Source organism: Mandrillus leucophaeus, unplaced genomic scaffold (assembly GCF_000951045.1).
Source record: "Mandrillus leucophaeus isolate KB7577 unplaced genomic scaffold, Mleu.le_1.0 Scaffold472, whole genome shotgun sequence".
Classification (NCBI taxonomy): domain Eukaryota; kingdom Metazoa; phylum Chordata; class Mammalia; order Primates; family Cercopithecidae; genus Mandrillus; species Mandrillus leucophaeus.
The window spans coordinates 2047994-2064097 of NW_012105054.1; the positions used below are offsets into that span (position 1 = coordinate 2047994).

At 42.6% G+C, this 16104-nt stretch overlaps 1 protein-coding gene across 2 annotated transcripts in view; it reads right to left on the reverse strand.

The window, feature by feature from the left end:
- GLI3 (GLI family zinc finger 3) overlaps positions 1–16104 on the reverse strand; it is a 308102-nt gene that overhangs the window by 170565 nt on the left and 121433 nt on the right. The window lies entirely within an intron of this gene.

The following is a 16104-nucleotide window of genomic DNA, read 5'->3' on the forward strand; positions in this document are numbered from 1 at the left end:
ATTGCATAAGAAATATCTAGAGTTGATATGTCAGGATATAAAAATATAAGCACGTTCTGGAGTTGTAATGATTGTTTACCAAAAGAACGAAAACAGAAACAGTGACAACTGCCCCTGGGATTAGGGTTGGAGAAGGAAGGATGGATCACTGTGGCCTTCCATTCCATGGTCTTCAGGGCTTCATTTATTAAAATGAGCATGTGTTAACTTGTACCTGACAACTGTCAGAAAACATGGTAAAAAATGTTAAATTATAAAGAGAGCTTCAAGGTTTCTTTCTTGCTGAATCTTTCCTAGAAAAACAACAAACTAATATTGCAATAATCAAATAGTCATGGCATATAGAAAAAAAAGTTTGGCTTTTTCAAATCCATTTCAAGGAGAGAACTTTGCTTCTACCTGGCTCGGCATTCCAATTTTGGAATATTACTCTGAGGAAGAATTCTAGTAACATCTCTTTATAACTTCTCAGTGAATTACAGGCTTACAGTCTTACAAGTTTCATTCAATTCTGGGATCCTCAGAAAATTAGCCCCAATTGTTCAACCAAATCTGACACCACTGATCAGAAATGAGCCAACATGAGCAGGTTGATTTTGTACAGCATTTAGCAGAGCATCATCTTACGAAACAAACTGAGACTGGAAAAAAGACCCTAAAGGCATTTAAACATAAAATGAGCTCTAAAAAAACACGATCTTCACCTACCACCCTATCAATAATCATTTGCTGCAAATCTTTGCACATCACCATATGCCTTTGTTATTAACACACAATCCTCTGCACCAAAACCCTCTCCTACAATTTCAGAACACCAAAAGACCTTTCATATGAATTTCTAAAAGAAATGCTTTTTTAGAAATTAACTTTGAAGAATGGAATTGGTTTAATAAAAGTAAACCTTACACAAAAACGTTCTCTCATACCATCAGCTTACTTAAGTGAAAACAAACTTATGACTCCTTAGAACAACTCTGTTTCTACTTTGGCTCTTGGCAAAACTCGGTTGGCATTCAAATGAAGCAAGGAACTCTGAAATAAATTGGTATTTTACCTTGTTCTCAGATATCATTAGCTAAATGAGGACAAGTCAATGATAGAACACACTCAAGCATTGGTGTTGCCGATGCCTCCAAGTTCATTTACTTCCAAAACCCAGACAGTGCAGCCTGCGGAGCTTCTCAGCCAGTCAGAATCGAGACCTCACTCCTAATTGCACTGAGTTTCCTCCACACACTGAGATCAGGAAATTCACAGGACAGAAGGGCTGACACTACATCGTCACCCCACTGGATCCTGACTCTTCTCAGGAGAGGGGCCAATCACAGCTTTCCTATCAAGCTCTGTATAACAGAATTTCTAATTAGAATCTTAATACTCTGAATAGAAAGCAGCAGAAAAAAGAAAAAGAAAAAACTATGCCTTAGAGTCTTGCTCACCTGGTGGCTCATTATGAAAGAGACACTTCAGAAAATCTGAAGATTAATAGCAGGAGTGTGGCATCAAAGGAACAAGGCTGCACCGTTACCAAAAGGAAAAAAAAAAATTAAGAACATCCTAGCTGGGCGCGGTGGCTCCTGACTATAATCCCAGCACTTTGGGAGGCCCAGGCGGGCAGATCACCTGAGGTCAGGAGTTCGAGACCAGCCTGAACAATACAGTGAAATGCTGTATCTACCATAAATACAAAAATTAGCCGGGTGTGGTGGAGCGTGCCTGTAATCTCATCTACTTGGGAGGCTGAGGCAGAAGAACTGGTTGAACTTGGGAGGCGGAGGTTGATTGTGCCACTGCACTCCAGCCTGGGCAACAGAGCGAGACTCAGTCTCAAAAAAAAAAAAAAATCCATTGGCATACATTTCCAAAAAGAAACTCTAAGGTGGGTCTCAAAACTCTTTCGTCATGGCACTGGGGTAGGTAGTCCCAGGGATAACATCTCTAGTAGGCTACTTCACACACAGTCCAGCAGCCTGACGGCTGTGCTCCCAGACATAAGAACACATGGTCACCAACATGAAATATTAACTTCAAATAACTATGCATGAGAAGGACTCATGTATGAGAAACATCTAGTGCTAATGACCAAAAACTGAACAATTCATGTCCTAGAATCAGTTCCTTGTTACCATAAACCATGAGAAGACATAAACCATGAGAAGACATACAGGAAAGGAAAAGGGCATTTTCCGTAGCCGCTATGGTAAACAAAACATGCCAAATGCAACTTTTAACTACCCTAGATCAGAGGACAAGTCCACAAAAACCCAGAAAATTTATTACTTATGAGCTTATTAGATTTTGGAGACAGGAACTATATGCTAAATTAGGCATGCTATGGGCTCTCAGGTTTGATAAATCAGGTATGAGGCAGAATGAAATCAACACTGACAAAGACTAGCCGTGCACCACCCTCAGAATATGACAGCGTGTGCCAACATCACTGAAGGGCCCTGAAAGGTCATTAGACAATAAACTATGTGCTTGGCTGAAATATTAGCAAGGGTCAGGATGAGCTCACGTGAAATCTTCCCCCGAACAAAACTCTGAAATTCAGAGGAGCATTTCATATTGCAGTTCACAACTCCTCATAAATTAATGAAAGTCAGGCATTAAACTTAATAACAGCTGGAACGGATCAAGCAGAAAGAAAACGCAGCATCGGCATATGTGTTATGTGAATTTCAGAGTCCATAAATTTGATATTTGGAAGGAAGAAGGGAAATGTTAATTAGCAGAATTTCATACTGGATTTAAATTTGCCATGGAGTCAAAGCTCTATTGTAAAAACCCCCTTGGAATCTGAGATCACCGTCACCAGATCTAGGTCCTGCCTTTCATCTTGCTATTTGACACTTGTTGATATGCAACTTAATTGTTTCATGTGCTGTTTCTTATTTTCTTTCCCCAAATTATAAAATCTAGAGCACTAAGGTCATACCTTTTATTCTACTGTGTGTGGAGCTCAATTAATGTTTGGGAACCAATTTTTTAAAAATCTAAAAATTCATCCCTCTGTCTTCTCTAAAAGTCTTGTAACAATTTTTCATGATCTTTAGACTACTCTAGCTAGCCATATCTCAGAGGATTACAGTCACTCTTAAAAGTCTCAGTGTTGCCTTTTCTTACTTTCCTGATGTAGCAAGACAGCACTGTCACAATATGTATCTTTATTACACAGAACAGATATATCTCAGGTCAAATCAAGTCTCCTGAAACATTACTTTATACAGATCTAGGCAGATATCTCATATTTGTGTTTAAAGCAAGTATCAGTCCTACTTGCAGGTCTCAGAGACAGGAAGGGATCCCAGTGGTCTTCTCCTTGCTGTTTTCACAGATTTTCTATTCAGAGCTCTCTGTGTCAGTAGCGGCCTTCCTTAGCATGTATTTCTTTAAGTTATTGGTTGAGAATTTCCATGTCTGTCTTTAGCCTGCACGGGCCCTGCTATCTATACTCAGTCCTTTTCATCTTTTCTCATAAATCATTCCTCCAACCTCTTCGTCATGCTTAAGATTCTTTTAGTTTATCTGAGACACCAAAGTCAGGAGACATGAACTGTCCATATTAGTGGGACTGTTGGATACCAAGATGCCTTTGTGCAAAAAAAGGTGTTTTCTCTCTCTCTCTCACTTTTTTTTCTCTCTCTCCCCCTGCCACACGAAAACATGAAGTATATTTATAAACAAAGGGGACACTCTTCCCACCACCTCCTTCCCTGGGTGGGGCAGGGTGGTTTGCTGCCCTTTGCAGAGCCACATATAGAGACAGTTAAGGATCTTACAGTGGACTCTGTATGGCTGGTAGAGCTGGTCCCCAAAAATGCCTAGGTAGGGTCAGATATTCTCTTGTATTATCTGTTGACATGTGAAAGCTCCGGTTATTATACAAGCTGTTCTTGAGAACTGAGATTTCACGTAATGAATTGAGATCTTTGATCCAAAGAGACAGCCCATGTTCCAAAAGCCACTGCACCATCAAAAGAAGCAGATGTGGGGGCAACTGGTACACGGTAAGGAGGACAACGTTTTACAAGACAGCTAGAAAAGGAATGCACGTAGGGCCTCCCTTTCTCAGTCCCAAAACCGAGGTCTGGAGTCCAGACTCAAACCAGCACCATGAGCAGGCTGTATAATCTCCATAATTACAATGCAAGTGCTGAATGAGTTTGTGTGAAAACTAAAGGAGATCATGTAATGAGGTCCTCAGCCCAGTGCTTGGCACATGGGAAATATCTCACATATGGCCTGTGGTGGTGATTACTACTGTGTCCCAACTCTCACATCCTCCAGAACATGGGGGCACAGAGAGGACCACAGGTTTCCCCATTTAAACTTCTAGGTAAGGTAATGTTAAGTTCTTTGCAAAATATCAGTTAACAAAACAAGAAGAAACGTCTCATTCTCCCCTACAACACAACACCTGGAGCACAGGCAGGGCAGAGGTAGCAAGGACCAGTTCCTGCCTCTCTGACACTGGATGCATCAGAACAAAGCCTGGAAACTGAAGTGGCAGTCGGCTTGCCTTCCCTGATTCTACACACTTGTACTCCAAGCCCTTGCCCATCAAAACTGGCAATGCCATCACCTGGGTTCCAGGACATCGTTTCCAAGCACTCCCCAACTGGGCTGATCCCAAACCACTGCCAACCTAGCCAGGCTCTTGCACTGGTCTGGACTATCATTTTGAAATCTCATCCATTATGGGACATGGGTGAAGAATCTGAGCTCTGCAGCCAACAAACCAGGTTCAAACCTCGGTCCAGTCACTTCCGAACCATGTAAAAATAGACAACTCACTTAGGTTTACTGGGCCTCAGTTTCCTCATATGTCAAAGGGGAAAGTCATGACAACTGCTCATAAGGTTGTTTTGTAGGGATTTAGTGACTTCAAGAGCAAAGTCTATGGCATAACACTGTGGTGCAGACAGAGAGCTCAATTTCTACTGGCTATCATTTCAGCAGGGATCATTTCCCACCAGGGTCACTGCAACAGCAGCCTGCTAAGTCACCTCCCTGATTCCACATTCCACACCTTCACAAGAGTCACTGCACACCAGCCAGAGTGACAGTCCTAAAACAAAAATCAAATCACAACACTTCTTCCACTGGCTTTTTGTTGGCCCACCAGGTCCCTTAATCTCATCTCCCCCAACTGTCCCACCCCCTGGCCAATGACCATGCTGGCATGCTCTCTGCTCCTGGTACTTTTTCACAGCAAACCTTTCAGTAGAATGCACTCTCTCAGATCTCCCAGGGCAGCTTCTTTTTTTAATTCAGTTATTCTGGCTGCAAAGACACCTCCTGAGCAAGGCTTTCCCTGCCCCACCCACCTGACCTAAGGAACAACAACCCTACCCAAGGCTCTCTCTAGCACATCACCTGGTTTATTATGCTCAGAGCACCACCAGCTATAGGTTGAGTATCTCTAATCCAAAAATCTGAAATGCTCCAAAAATCCAAAAACGCTGAGAGCCAAGATGATGCCACAAGTGGAAAATTCCACACTTGACCAACCTCATGTGATGGGTCATAGTCAAAATGCAGCTAAGCCGGGTGCGGTGGCTCACGCCTGTAATCCCAGCACTTTGGGAGGCTGAGGCGGGCGGATCACGAGGTCAGAAGATCGACACCATCCTGGCTAACACGGTGAAACCCCGTCTCTACTAAAAATGCAGAAAATTAGCTGGGCATGGTGGCGGGCGCCTATAGTCGCAGCTACTCGGGAGGCTGAGTCAGGAGAATGGCGTGAACCCGGGAGGCGGAGCTTGCAGTGAGCCGAGATCGCGACACTGCACTCCAGCCTGGGCGACTGAGCGAGACTCTGCCTCAAAGAAAAAGAAAATGCAGCTAAAACTGTTCATGCATAGAAGTGTTTTAAAATACTGCATAAAATCACCTTAAGACTGTGTGGAAAAGGTACATATAAAACATAAATGAATTGTGTGTGTAGACTTGGGTTCCATCTCCAAGACATCTCATTCTATATATGCAAATATTCAGAATCTGAATTCTAAAACACTTCTGGTCCTAAGCATTTCAGATAAGGGGTTCTCAACCTGTATTTTCTTGTTAAGGCTCTGCCTAGGTGTTTGTTGTGTGTCTCTTCTGGCTGGTATGCCGGCTTTGAGAACAAGAACCTGATTTGTTTCGGCAAACGCTGACCCCTCAGGACCTAGAATAGTGTCTGACTCACAGCACGCTCTCAAAAAAATGCACAAAGTTTTTAAATGAAAATAAATCATGCAGTATGTACTCAATGGAGTGAGACTCGAGGCAGGTCACGTCAGCAGTGTTATCAGAAGGGCTGAGGCCCCTAGAGGCACTCAGGTGTCTCCAATTGTTCACTATCTCCCATATCATCTATCGTGGCAATGTGATAAACACATACTACATTTAAAACATCATTCATGGTAAAAGATAGAGGCTACATAAAAATGCATCTCACAGACCTATATATGAGAGGCAAACTGCACATTTGATCAAAAGGTCAACCCACTTGGTCAGGTTCAGTGAGCCAAGCTGGGATCACAGACACCAAGTTGGAGTGGATCACAGATCCTCTGGCAGGAAGCGAGGTCACAGGAAAGCTACCATTGTGTGTTAGTTTCCCTTCGCCCCGGGGGGAGGAGGGAATAAATTTCTTACAAAGAGGAGACACAGGGATAGGGGAAGGGAAAGGAAAAGTGAAATTTTGCCCCATTTCAGAACAGGCTTATTCCACGAAAGCAAACCAAAAAAAGAGCTGGCGTTTGCTTCTCCGCATCCCCCACCTGCACTTCTCTGCTCTTCTCTAAATTACCTAGGAAACAGGCACCTCCTTTTACTCCACTCACAAGATAAGAGCACAATCAGGATGCAGATCTGGGTACCCCCAGTGGACGAGGTAAACACCCCACTTCCTAGAGTGGGCTCCCTCTGATCCTCACAATGTCCACTGATTAGGCCCCGGCTCCCTAGGGAGCAGGCACAAGTCTCCTCCAGGGTCCCACCCTCTCCCCTGAGACTCTTTCAGTCCTGGCTGGATTGCAGACTCATTCCACTAATGCCAGTCTTTGTTCTCATGCTCCCCTGGTGGTGTTAGCTACTGAATTTCCCAGCTGAATTTCACTTGGTTATTTCCGGGCCCTATCTCCAACCTCACGGTGGCCCCCTGCACAATTTCTCTAGCTTGACTGATGTGAGGGCATTTGGGAGTCTTCTAATAAAATAAAACTCAATGCTTTTTTTTTTTTTCCATTTTGAACACTGTAAGTGGAAATTAAAACATGCCTTGATACAGAACACTATTAATTCTTTAGGAATGAAGCCACAGTTATTTCCTATGTTTTTTATTTGCAGTTTGTGATCAAGATATTGTGGTGGCTAGGGTTACCTATTACAGAACAGCTCAGCAGTTGAGAACAAGTAAAAATAAATTTTGTTGTCTTGAAGAAAAAAATATGACCTGCTGGCCAGGCGAGGTGGCTCATGCCTGTAATCCCAGCACTTTGGGAGGCCAAGGCAGGCAGATAACTTGAGGTCAAGAGTTCAAGACCAGCTGGACAACATGATGAAACTCCCTTTCTACTAAAAATACAAAATTAGCCGGGCATAGTGGCGCATGCCTGTAATCCCAGCTATTCAGGAGGCTGAGGCAAGAGAATCGCTTGAACAGAATCGCTTGAAGCAGAGGTTGCAGTGAGCCGAGATCGCACCATTGCACTCCAGCTTGGGCAACAAGAGCGAAACTCTGTCTCAAAAAAAATATATATATATGACCTGCTACACAAAGGGATGCAGCAGCACATCCTTGAAGACCAAATGAGACAGCAGCCCAGCCAGAGATGCCTGGGAGGGGAGCCCTGTCACGGAGTCGCACGCTGTCAAACTGAAAGCAGGGGTGAATTCAACTCTGCAATGGAGAAATTCTGGGTAAGTGATGGAGAACCCAAAGATCTGTCTAAATATACAAAGGACCCATGGAACAAGTCTTAGTAATCACCCCAGACTCTTGCAGGAGAGAAACAAACAGCTCCTCGCAGAAGCCTGCTGGCCTGCACCTCTCGAGCCCTGTCTTCACCACTCCCCTCCTGAAATTCACCCTCCAACCACGCAAAGATTTTTCTCAAGTCCTTGCAGGTATCAGGTCTTCCTTTGGCCTCCAGGCCTTGACAAATGCTCCTTTTTGCCTAGATTACTCTTTCCTCACCTCTTTCAGATGTCACCTCCTCCAGGAGGCCTTCTGGACTGCCAAGGCTGGGCAAGTCCTTCACCTGCTCCCAAAGGACTCTTCACTCTCTCCTCTGACAGCTCCCTTGTATTGACTTTTTGATGGCGTAAAGTTTCACAGAAACAGGCACTTGCTCATTTTGGTCAACACTGTTTAGCACTTATGCAACAATCAATAAGCAGATGCTCAATTAACACATGACTGACAGAATGAATACAAAAATAAACAGTTAAAGGAATCAAAGGGAATCTTGCTTTATTTTATTCTAAGAAGAAACTCATTGAAAACTGAGGTTAATGAAAAGCCTGGCCCCCCTCAAAAGAAGTGAAGACATTGGGAGGATGAGAACATTCATTTTAGGAGAGACCCAAATTTCATAACTTAAAGAACTGAGGAAGTTGGATCCTTTTCAAAGAGTACAACAAGAATCCAAGCTATATCAGAAGACAGGGAAAAGAGAGCAATAAAATGCCAGATCGGTTACTCTAAATTAACCCAAACTGTGAACAGCACACAGAGGAAAATCAAGCCCTTTCCCTAAGAACTATGAAGATACCGCACAAATTTATAGGTATGAGATCAAGAAAGCTAAGGCAGGATGGGAGATTGCAGCTTCAAGAGACATCAAAGGTAACATTCTTTAATTATACAAGAAAAAGGAGGAGGGCCGAGGATAATGTTGCCTCTATTAAGAAAGCGGGAGGGAAAGCTGTTAGCAGATGGCTGTGAAATGGCAAGAGTTGCTATTTCTCATGTTTTTACTCTAGAAGGGAAGGAAGGAAGGAAGGAAAAAGGGAGGGAAAGGACGGAGGGAAAGAAACCATAGGCAACAACTAAAAAAGTGCCATTTGGGTAGGTGCCAAATCAGAAAAGATAAATAATTACATGGAATCTTTAAGCAACTGGATTCATGATCCTGAACTGAGTTGCACATGGGACCTCCCATTAACATGGATCAGACGCATGCTTGGATGCTAAGTTGGGAAGATGTTACCAAAATATGAATTGACTAGAGGCTGTTGAAGACAAATACATCACTGAAATTTGGAAAAAGGCAAACAAACATCATGCTCACCTTAACTATAGGGAGAATACCTACTTGTTCGATGTCAGATGGGTGTCATGGAAGAGAGGCAGCTCTCCTGTGTTAATCGCATAGTATCTAAGATTAGGGTCCCCATCCAAGTCTATGAATGAACTGCAGCTTATTCCAAAGAATCAAAGTCCCTCTCTTATGCTGGCGCAGTGGCTCACGCCTGTAATCCCAGCACTTTGGAAGACTGAGGCAGGCGGATCACCTGAGGTCAGGCGGGCGGGTCACCTGAGGTCAGGAGTTCAAGACCAGCCTGGCCAACATGGCGAAACCCCATCTCTACTAAAAATACAAAAATTAGCCAGGCGAGGTGGCGCATGTCTGTAATCCCAGCTACTCGGGAGGTGGAGGCAGAAGAATAGGTTGAACCTGGGAGGCGGAGGTTGCGGTGAGCCAAGATCGCGTCACTGCACTCCAGCCTGGGTGACAGAGTGAGACTCTGTCTCAAAAATAAAAAATTTAAAAATGCAGATTTTACAAATGTACAGATGTACAAATGTACCAGAAATACTTTGTACATCGCCTGCTCTCAGGAAGGATGAGGTGGCTAAGTTTGGATTAGAGGTTGTATATAATAACTAAACTGTAAAAGGGAAGCAGAAACGACAACGTCTCTTCACGTGGTCAAGAAGTCACTCTGATGGGAAGGCTGTGAGCATGGGTCACCTGGAATTCCACCTCCATGGTGACTGTGATAAGCATCCGAGCAGCTCCCAACTTCTCTGCCCTATGGCGGCACACATGAGTCCCCAAGTCCTACCCTAGGAGTTTTGGTATCCACAGAAGATAAGTACTGCCTTGGACTAATCACATTATTCCAAAGGAGGTCAGGCCGCAGGGTAGGGGCAACACAAGGAATTAGCTGTGATGTGTTTAAAGGTGAGAATGACGTGACTACTCAAGTGTCCAGGGTAGGAAAATATCCATGTAAGATGGCTCTTAGAGACTTTCCAACGACGTGGGTCGTTAGATAGGCCTTCAAACGTAAGCAGGATTTGAAGGCAAAGAGAAAGCAAGTAACTGGTCCAGGAGAAACAACTATACAAGTAGGGCAACAAGGGCAGGGCTAGCACCAGAGCAGCGGCCAATGGGAGCTGAGTTGGCTGTAGAAGAGAACAGTGCCAGGCGGCAGGGGAAGAGAGGACTGGACCAGTACACCAAGGGGCTAAGTGATTTTCTCTAGAAAATGTGGTCTCTCTTGGTCTTTTCTTTCTCTTCCTGGCCTGGGTGGTCTTCAAGCTTCTCCCAGTCTCCTTTAATAAATTTATCCTGAAAACTGATGAATAAAATTGTTATCAAATTTTTCCAAATGCTACAGGACTTTTCTCACTGTTGTTCCCAGTTTCATTCGCTATCTCCTAAGACTGAGATACACAGACTCACGGTCGCATCAGGCACAAGAGTAGTCAAGATTCACTGGCAACAGTTCAAATCTGGAACACTAAGAATTATTCCTAAATCTCTATTGCTTTGCTCGAAGTTGTCTTGCAATGCAGCTCTTTAAAAGTCTATGGAAGTGTGGCCGGGCGCGGTGGCTCAAGCCTGTAATCCCAGCACTTTGGGAGGCCGAGATGGGCGGATCACGAGGTCAGGAGATCGAGACCATCCTGGTACTAAAAAATACAAAAAAAAAAAAAAAAAACTAGCCGGGCGAGGTGGCGGGCGCCTGTAGTCCCAGCTACTCGGGAGGCTGAGGCAGGAGAATGGCGTAAACCCGGGAGGCGGAGCTTGCAGTGAGCTGAGATCCGGCCACTGCACTCCAGCCTAGGCGACAGAGCAAGACTCCGTCTCAAAAAAAAAAAAAAAGTCTATGGAAGTGGCTCACTGTTTCTAGTCTTAAAACATTACCTCTGGATTACTAAAAGAAGGCCAGGTCGTTCTATTGAATTTCTAAGAGAAAGACAAGAATAAGCAGGGAGCTATTCTTAAGCTCACAAATAACAGTTTTGCAAAGGTCCATGGACTTGTTTGGATCTCCTCACTCCAGTTCTTACTGCAATTCAAGACTAACAGCCGAGAAAGCATGAGACCTAGCAAAGCCCCCAGGGTGTGATCCAACATCAGTCTTTCTGGTTAAATGATCTAATTTTCAAAGGGGGGAAAAACACAAAGCATTTCTGATTGGCTCATCAACTGTTCTCCAAAGAGGTAAAAGACAGTCTGGATGAGAAGAGAACTAAGAGCTAAGGGAACTGTCACTGCCTTTACAGTTTGGTCAAGACAAAACTGTTCATTTGTGCCTTGTAGGCATTTTTGTCTCTCACAGTCTCGAGATGACACTTGGATAGTAAGAGAGAGAAGTAGGAGCAGGTGTACCTATTAAATATGTAAAATATACATCCTCTCTTCCATTCACTCAGAAGATGTATTTCTAAAGGGATGTGGAAAGTCACCTAATATAAAGACAGACAGGTAGAAAAAAAATCTATGCAGTTTTTTAGCACACAAGAATGCAAGTGGGCTTAGCACAACAGCCTTCCACAGAAAATAAATGCAAGCCAATTAAAAATTCAGGGTTTTTTTCTTTAAGCTAATTCCTCAGGTTTTGCTAATTAGCAACCAATAGTTCTGTCATCTGAGCTGGGGAACATAGGAAGAATACCAGTGGTATGTTTTCAATCAAAGCATTTGCATGGAAGAATGAATCATATTTTCCACGAAGAATTACTGCTTAGGAGCAGTTGGGGGCAGAAGAAAAGCAGCCTTCCACAACTATAAAACTGTAAAGGAGACCTGAAATTTTCTAAAAAGGAGGCATCTTTCTGCCCCCTTTACCAAAACCAGCAGAGACCCTATAATATGACATGACTAGTGAATCCGAGGAACTTTGCACAAAGATCCCTGCAGGAATAGTTTAAAGACTTCACAGTAAGACAGAAGACAATGCAACACATGTTTTCTGTAAGAGGGAAGTGAATAAAAGTTAAGTGTCGGCCAGGGTACAGGAATGCTTTAACTATTATGTCACCTGCCTTTGAAAGTTTATAGAAGATAAACGCATGGCAGTCAATGAAAGCAAGGAGAGATGGTGGTTTGAAATACCTGGCTACACACAGAGCATGGGCAGAAGAAAATTGCTGAGGAATATTTGGGCAGAGGATGGGGCTTCTTACCCTGACTCTGATACAAGAAGATCAGGTCCTTCAATCTAACCCCTCCCATGCTCCCCCAAACTATAAAGCGCTAGTGATCCTGTAACCGAGAGCCTGTCAGCACCATGCCATGCCTGAGCCATGCATCTAAAACGTCTACTTTCGCGCCTTGATATACAGCCCATCCACTGTGACTCTTCATGAGCAAAAACCCCTATCCCCCGGGGAGGATTTTATTCTAAACATATGCTGTGAATGTCTGAAGTGCCCGCTGTCCCTGAGCTTTCTTTTTTCTTTTTTTTTTTTTTAAGCCACAAAACCTAAAATACTTTGATTTTTGCCTAACTACAATTTCTGAAGATGCAACATTGCATTCCCAAATATAATAAAATCTTGTGCAATAAAAATTTTACAGATGTCCTTCTGAAGGGGGAGAAAAAAAAAACAAAAACGGTTTTCCCTTTTCCGGTCTTACAGGAAGCCTGCCCACACTTTAGAAATACAAAGTTCATATATATAGAAACACAAATTAGGCATCTTGGAAAGTCTACAATTTCCAACCACAGAGAAATGAAGGAATTGCTGTGAGTGTTCACATGGCCAGCCCACTGGATTAGAGGAGTCTTTTCTTTTGACCGGCTCAGCAGAGCTAGCAAATAACTCAAGGGCAAGGGGAATGGCCTAAAAAGATGTCTCTAAACTTGAGCTACTGAAGGTCTGCAGTGCGCTTGTGTTGTTGACAGGGCCCAGGACCAAGACAAACTATACCCACAAGATAAACAAATGTGACCAAAACTGTACGTCTCATTTTCAAAAGAAGGTATTTCTTCATACACTAAAAAATTCATGGAAAATTTATCACCTTCAGTTCACATCAATCATTAGCTTTGCCTGGATAATTAAATCCATGTGAGCAGACAGACTTTATTATAAAGTGTCTTAAAAAATACTTGTGATACTGGTAGGAGATTAAGTAATCCAACAGAGTTCTAAAGAAAAAGTAAAGTCATATCCCATATGACGCTGAGGCTTAGTTTAGGATATCTTTAAATTATTCAATATGAATAAATAATACCGTATCTTTTATGTTCCTGTATGTATTAAAGTTTGCATGTGTTATACAAAACACTTTCTGCTAAGAATTTAAAAGTTAACACTTTTCAAACTTGTTTAAAATCTTTACAATTTCTTCACTTACTTAACAATAAATTATAGTCTATCTACTGAGGTTGACTGAGAAAGATTATGTTCAGAAGGCCACAGTGCACAGCTCTAACCACACCACAGTTACAGGTTTGCAGTTTGCTCAGTTCCCAATCTGTGTTATAGAAGAAACTGGTCTCAGGCAAGCAGGTGACCAGGTCTGGCGGAAAAAGAAAAAAAAAAAAAAAACAGTCTACACTGAATCAAATACGAGTGCAACCCTCTCAAACATGACTTAGAGAGTCAACTTATCACATACTGATGAGGAGGAGGAGGATGAGGATGTAGAAGAGAAGGCAAAAAGGGGGAGAAGGAGGAAGAGAAAGCAGAGAAGAACTACCTTAGTACTTTTGAGGCACTTACCATGTGCCAGAGATTTTAGTTAATACTTTATTTGCATTGTCTCAACTTCCACAAGAACACCATGGAGCAGGCAGTCATATTATCGCCCCATCCCACAGCGAGGAAAGGATTCCTAGAGGGATCAGCACACTTGTCAAGGTCACACAGCCAGCAAGTGACAAAGCTGGACGTTGAACCCAAATTCCCTGAGCACTGAGCCAATCTGTGCAGTCTTTAGGATTTCCCGTCCATATTATCTATATAATCATGTAATTTATGACCAATTTAGGGAGTACACTGGGATGGTAGGTCAAAATCGCGTTTACCATTTGGTTACAGACAGCTTACGCAGTTTATAAGTTATCACATAATTTTAACACTGATTTGAACAATACAGTGGGAAAATCTAATCAATACCCCACTATGAATGCTGTAACCTCAAAAGAGAGTGATGATCGATCAATTCAGATCCCCCTAAGAGTTCTCCCATGCCCACCGTTAGTTAATAGGAAATTGGAGGTCCTGGAGATGGGTCCCACTTGCACCGCTGAGGGAGGATGAGGGTCCCAGGTGTAGAGAGCTCCCAGCCCCTCAAAGGACAGGAAGACTCTATGGGGGAAACCGTTAAAACAAACGAACCAAGAACAAGCTGCAAGTTGAATGGCACAGAGAGTAAGTTAACGGTTATCTGCTCACTACTGTCAGCCAAAGAAGAAGTACTCATCAGCTGTCCTGACTAATTAAATACCTCACTAATTACTGGGCATCTTGAAAAGACAACAAAACATAAATATGAGATGGGAAAAGTTTGTGTTCACACATAAGAACAAAAACAATGCAGGGAGCTTTGGCTAAGAGTCTAGCCTAAATTTTTCTTAAAAAGTAAGTCTACTACCTGGGTCTATAAATATAGGTAGAAAGCATGTCGGAGTCCCTCAGATTTTCTGCGTGGATGATGTTTAAAAGAGACTCACAAATAAAAATATAATGCAGAAAACTTGGGAATGTACCCAGAGAAAAAGCCTACCAAGACTATTTAAAACCTTCATTCCTGAAAGGAAAGATGAATAAAATAAAACTAAGTAAATCCTGAATGAAGGAAGGAACCAGCCCAATAGCCTTCCCCCTCATTTCTGTATTTACAGAAATAAGATTGATAACCACTTTTGAAACAGAGAAGTTGTAATCTTTTTCGAAAGCTTAGAAGAATCCAGAAAACTCTCCTCCGTGCTTCTGACTACTTTCTAAAAAATGCACTCTCCACTTAAAAAAAAATAATGTAGCTTCCATCTTTTCCAACAATATAATCTGATTGTGGGGGGTGGGGAGTAGTGGTTGCTGAGACTTAAGGTTATGCGAGGCCCTTTGATCTGAGGAGTGAGCATTTCCCTTTGCTGCAAGCCAACTAATGAAGGGATGAAATTAGCTTTTATCCTGGGCACTTTCTTGAGCAAAAAAACATGCACTAATCAGCTGTCCTCACTAATCAGTCATCTGGCTAATGACCTTTTGCCTTAAAACACTAAAATTTCTGAATGATGTGGAAAAGGGGAAACACAAACCAGTCCCCCTCACTGGAGCTCAATGGATCATCTGGAATTGGAGCCGGGAAGGTTAAATGGCGAGTCTGAATCCTGGCAAGGTGATAAATCTGTAATCAAGAGCTGCAAGCTTTGGCACCTCAATATGAACTTCATTACTCCACAACCAAATTGTATTTTTTTAACTAGAAACAGGCCAGAAATAAACTCAACCCTTATACATTTTTCTTTATATTCTGCCTTTGGAGAAAACCATCCCATACTTGAGTTCAGAGTCCTAGTTAATTTCTTAAACGTGATTAGTGCTGAGAAAGGAGTTTCTGATGTGTCTGGCATGCTGGTTAGAGAGGAAAATACAGCATAACGAAAAATCTTCCGTATTGAGGAATTTAGCACAGATTTTTTAAATAAGGTTTGTTCTCACAAACCATCAAAAATGGGAATAGCCAAAATCATTAAATTAAAAAATCATTAAAAATGGGAATTGCGGTTGTTGAGGACTTCTCTTAATGTAGCCTGCTTTCATAACTTCATAACAACAATTTTTTTCTCCTGCAGCATCTGTTTGGATGGAGTAACTTTAGCTCTACTTCTCAACAAAAGGCTCATGTGGATTAGTCACCA